The following is a 4,939-nucleotide window of genomic DNA, read 5'->3' on the forward strand; positions in this document are numbered from 1 at the left end:
AAAGCCCAACTTGAGAATTGGGTGCCCACGGTGTCTAAATTGTAGTTTACAGAAGTGTCCTCAGTGGTGGACCAGGCCTAAGTCCCCAGGAAAAGGGAGCCAGAGAGGCTGAGAGCCCTGTTGTGCCTAGACCCTATCACACTATGAGGCACTATTTACAAGTCGGGTTATTTGGGTATGTAGCCCTAATAGGGCAGTAAATTCCATTAAAGGTTGAATATGGGTGAAAAATTGATAGAGAACAAGTATCATGAGGGAAAGATGAAAAAGGCTTTGAAAGGAGAGTTAAAGAGTTCTTGAAATTATCAAGAAAGAAGTGAAATGGGGGCCAATGATGCATCTTGGTTAAATGTGGACCAGCAATAGTTGATCCGTCGATTAGCTAGGGCTGGACCATTATGGGTCGTGGCGGTGGCCCGAACCCAAGCTTTCAATATGCCTATGGAAACATCGTTACCATGATTATAAAATGTAGCACATGCCATCTCAACATGCCTTGATGCTCACGTGCTCTTGACATAGGCCTGTAGGTACCTCATCTGGCCCATCTTGAAACATGGACCAAAAAGTCTAACATGTTTGTGAGTCAATGGGGTAGAAAACCTATAAGACACAAGGAAGCTAATTGGTGGGATCCCTCACAAGTGAGCTACTGATCGACCTTGATCTTCTAAGAAAGGTTTAAGTGTAAGCATGCATGTAAAGACCTAAAAGATAAGGAACTATGCTTGAGTGGGACAAAGCCAAAGGAAACTATGGTGGAGGCCCACAATGATACTAGCATGTAAATTGTTCATCTAACTTGGGTATAAGGGTGAAAGACTAATCAAACTATTTAATAGTTGGTTCCCTTTAAAGTTTTCCTCAGGATAGTTAAAGCCTTTAGTGAATTCCATCAGGTAAAGCGAATGATTACAGGCATCGAGGCCGTAACACCCTTGACCTATTCTTAAACTTTAAATAGGTAGGACGGTGTGGCTTTATTAAGCCATGCCATGAAATTGAGAGCTCCAAGTGGGCCATTTTTGGTAAGCAAAATTGGTGATGCAGGATGAACCAGAAGCCAAGTTATAGTGCCCAACTTTGCACTAACCTAGAACCCATAAAGTGTGTTGGTTGATTAAGATAGCAGAACAGTGGTCATGGAAGTTGAAATTTGCTAAAGAGTGTGTAACAACTCACCTACCGAGTCAACTGGCCCTGAAAATGAATGACGCTTAAGCACACAACCTAAACTCGACTATTAGGGCAAGGGCCAAGCCCCAATGAGTAAGAAGGCACATGGTCATTACAAAACCTAAGGCACGAGCTTGGGTCGAGTAGCCATCAGTGTAGATCTTGGCATTAGTAGTAAATATTCAAATAAAGACTTTGAAGGCCAAAGAGAGGAATGTTTCCATGTGAATGGCACTTGCATATGGGTTAGTTAATCCTAAGAGATGGGGAAAAATAGTCTAATAGTGCATCTAGCATAAGCTTTGAAAGGAATAAGGTTAAAATTCTTGAACCAAGATGCAGCGATTGATGGCAACGTTAGAGAATCTAAAGACATTGGTTGGGTCCTCAAAAAGAGTTATCTTTTTTATTTCATGGCTTCCCCACCTTGGAAATGACTCAATTGTAGGTAGGGTTTGGTAGCCAAGTGAGCAACATATGTTGCTTAGTGTCTAGTGCACCCCTGACAACCCTTCAAAATTTGGAGCATCGAGTGCCATCCATGTCCGATCATACTCATAACCACATCAAGTCTCCAAGGTAAACAACCATTGGTCAATGGAACAATGTATGCACAGGAAGTCAGCAAAATGGATTCATAACCTCAAGAAAAGGATTAGCTCTAAGGACTGTGCATGGGGGTCCTATTCTTAAACCCTTCGACTATCAATGCACTATTGAGCTACTCCTATGGCAAGAGCAAGTCACCATATGTCGGTCGAGAGCCTTCCCCAAACAATGAATAGTCAACTTTGAACTAGTACGGACTAAGGGAATCTGACTATTTAATTAAAACAAAACATTACGATAGTCCCTACAATGCTTACATAATATGATTTTTGCCCAGTGCTTTGAATGTCTAAGTGAAAAAATTCAACCAAAAATAGGTAAACGGCGGGAGTAACTATGACTCTCTTAAGGTAGCCAAATGCCTTGTCATCTAATTATTAATGCACATGAAAGGATTAATGAGATTCCCACTATCTCTGTTTACTATCTAGTGAAACTACACCCAAGGGAATGGGTTTGGCAGAATTAGTGAGGAAAAAAGACCCAATTGAGTTTGACTCTAGTCTGACTTTGTGAAATGATTTGAGAGGTGTAGGATAAGTGGGAGCCTTCGGGTGAAATTGAAATACCACTACTTTTAATGCTACTTTACTTATTCTGTAAATCAAAGGTAGGGCATGACCCCTTCTTTTAAACCCAAAGCCAACCTCGATCAGTCAATCTAGGTGAAAGACATTATCAAGTAGAGAGATTGGCTGGGGTGACACATCTATTAAAGGATAATGCAAGTGTCCTAAGATAAGCTCAATGAGAATAGCAATCTCATGTAGAACAAAAGGGTAAAAGCTCATTTGATTTTAATTTCTAGTACAAATACAAACTACGAAAGCATGGCCTATCGATCCTTTAGACCATCAGAATTTGAAGCTAGAGGTGTTAGAAACCACATGGATAATTGGCTTGTGGCAGCCAAGCATTCATAGTGACTTTGCTTCTTGATCCTTCAATGTCAGCTTTTTCAATCATTATGAAGCAAAATTCACCAAGTGTTGGATTGTTCACCAACCACTGGGAATGTAAACTAGGTTTAGACTATCATAAGATAGGCTAGATTTATCTTACTGATTGCAGTGTTGCAATAGTAATTTAACCTAGTATGAAAACAATCATTGATTTGTACAATAAGTCATCGCACTTGGTTGAAAAGCCAAAGGAACAAAGCTACCGTGTGCTGGATTATAACCGAATGCCTTTCAGGAAAAATCTAGGCTTGCAATGATGCATGTGCTTGTCACCCAAATGTTGACCCACAGTAGGGGCCAATGCCCTCAAGGGCATGTGTCCTAGGTGTAGCCCTCATAGCGAACAACCACATAGGCCTCCTTAGAGCTCAATTCCCATTAAGTGGTAGGTAGAATCCTTTATAGATGACTTCAATATGTGATGGGATATTGTATATGGTAGAGTAACCTTGCTACCACATTCATTAAGATTCAACCCTTTATCACTTCAATTTGTCCCTCCCCTCACCACACCCACTAAAGTCTTCTCACTTCATTTCTTTACACCATACCCTTCGAGGGTTAGGGATGAATGGTGTTCTCCTTTGCAATAGATTCGATTAGGTATTTGTTATAGCCACCACGTAAACTACAATTGAATGCCTTTGGTAGTTGCTACAATGATAGCCTCACCTTTGGTGTGGGCACATGCCTCAAACTCCATCAGTGTATGCCAGCCCCTGGTGTAGGTTGTTGCCTTGAACACCATCGACAGCATGTGGCCCTTGGTTGGTGTAGGCAATTGTATCCAATACCATCGGCTGATGCTGGCCTATTGTTGCCCCAAACACCATTAGTAGATGTTGGCCCTTACTATAGGATGTTGCCTCAAACACCATTGCCAAATACTGGCACTTGATATGGGCACTTGCCTCAACCACCGATAGTGCAAGCGGGTTCTTGGTGCAGGTTGTTGCCTTAAACTCTTCTTAGTAGATGCTGGCACTTGGTACGCATGTGTACTGTGAACTTCTCACCCATAGCGCTTGCCTACCCTTCGATCACCATCAGCACTAAATGATGCTCGATGCATACGTCACATGCTCTAATCTTAAGCCAAACTCCATGTAACCTTGGATAGGGAATTAACTCTGTTTGCCTAAGTTAGCCTACAAAAGTCAAGTGCTTAACATAATTCCAACTTGTCAAAAATTGTGCTACAGTATTGGGCCTTTTAAAAGCCCACAAATCTAATCCTCCTAGGACTATGTTGAAGTGTGCCCATACCTATGTCTAACTATGCACCCATACCTCGATCATCAATGCCCATAGCTAGGTCTGATTGTGTGCTCATGCATCACTCACCAGCACCTACACCTAGGCTTGGCTTAATTCTACTGAACTTGAACATTGTGCCTAAGCCTCTAAAGTCTTGATCACTACCTATACCACTAAAAAAGGCTAGTTCCTCATGACCTAGGCCTCTAGTAGGCCTCAAGGCCTAGCTCTCTAGCTATTAAACCTATCTCGCTAGAATTGGAATTGCTCATCGACTCAGAGAGAACCCTTAGGCCAAGGCCAGCTTATAAACCATGACACATGTGTCACTAGTTGAGACTTAAGCTTTGACTCATAAGGCTCCAGGAACTAGGAATGGACTCATCCAACTTCCCACATTAGCCTTCAACTAAATTGGTGCATAGATGCTTAAGACTTCAGGGCTAACCACCCAAGCTACTACTAGACAAGCCTGCATATAGGGTGTTTAATGGAAAGCTAAAGAGAACAACAAAGATAGGCAAGAGTAAACTTGTATTACTCAAGTTATGGTATGTATAATGAGGGTGGGCACACCTCCTATTTATAGCTAAAACCCCCATGAATCAATGGTTGACATTGTTCCTATTCTAATGCTCACAAAGAGTACAATATGTATAGGACATACAATGGGATCATAATGAATAGTTCTAAATTTAGTTGTCTACACCTATTTTGGTTTTGCTTGCACATAGGCTTACTCCCGCACTCGTGCCTAGTTTTGTCTAAAAGTTGCCAAACTGGATCCCTTGGCCTGAGCTGCCTAAGCTTGTTTCAGTGCCTACAAACCCATTCTAGGTCATGGTCCTACATATAGGGTCTCCATTGCACCTTTGGGCCTAGTTTCCCTTACATTTTGACTTGGTCCATGTTGTCTTAAAACCACTTCCTATCTT

At 41.7% G+C, this 4,939-nt stretch overlaps 1 non-coding gene across 1 annotated transcript in view; it reads left to right on the forward strand.

Annotated features, from left to right (window-relative positions):
* LOC149519407 (25S ribosomal RNA) overlaps nucleotides 1–3,243 on the forward strand; it is a 3,347-nt gene extending 104 nt beyond the window's left edge. Inside the window, exon 1 of the ribosomal RNA XR_016341213.1 lies at nucleotides 1–3,243. This exon is cut by the window's left edge and continues 104 nt beyond it. This is a non-coding gene — a ribosomal RNA (25S ribosomal RNA).
* Nucleotides 3,244–4,939: the final 1,696 nt, after the last annotated feature.

Source organism: Durio zibethinus, chromosome 3 (genome assembly GCF_047325235.1).
Source record: "Durio zibethinus cultivar Kanyao isolate XHJ-2024 chromosome 3, ASM4732523v1, whole genome shotgun sequence".
Classification (NCBI taxonomy): Eukaryota; Viridiplantae; Streptophyta; class Magnoliopsida; order Malvales; family Malvaceae; genus Durio; species Durio zibethinus.